A 667-nucleotide genomic window follows, 5' to 3' on the forward strand; every position below is an offset into this window, starting at 1 on the left:
CTCTCTCTCTCTCTCTTTCTCTCTCTCTCTTTTTCTTAATCTCCTTCCGAGCTCAGCCCCCAAAACCACAAGCTTCACTTCCTGAGCGTTACAGAACAGCTCGCTGCCCTCCCAGACCTCCCCCCAGCCCTAAATTGGGCGGCCAGGCACGCTCCACCTTTGCGCGAGTGGCCAAGAAGAGGCCCTGGCCGGGGCCTTTCATCTTCGCCGGTCTCCCCAGTTTGTCTCTGTGGGATGGAGATATATGAGGGAACCCGGAGGTCTGGACATCCAGGCACTAGAAATGACTCGAATGAAAACTGAAATATTCTTGGCTGCTGGGAGACTTCCGCAGCGAGAAGAAGTCACAGATTCTGGACACAGATTGACTGGAGTGGCGGGGGTGGGGCGCCCGGCCTCTCCGTCCCTCTGGCGGGGCCACCCCCGCCCCCAACCCTGCCGTCGGATCGGGCTGCGGTCCTCGAATCGGAGCCGTGAATCACCGGCCCCTGGTGCCGCCGGCCTGGAGCCCGGCTAGTGGCCGCGGCGTCCGCAGAGAGAAACCTGCCCCGCGGCCCCGAAATAGCTTGTTGTGGAAACACTTCGGGATAAATACGCCCAACGAGGCTGAAAATACCTTGACACCCAATCCGAGAGGTTTGCTCATTTCCCTTCGGATTTAGGTAAT

Source organism: Fukomys damarensis, unplaced genomic scaffold (genome assembly GCF_012274545.1).
Source record: "Fukomys damarensis isolate Sample0158 unplaced genomic scaffold, DMR_v1.0_HiC HiC_scaffold_33, whole genome shotgun sequence".
In the NCBI taxonomy this organism is placed as follows: domain Eukaryota; kingdom Metazoa; phylum Chordata; class Mammalia; order Rodentia; family Bathyergidae; genus Fukomys; species Fukomys damarensis.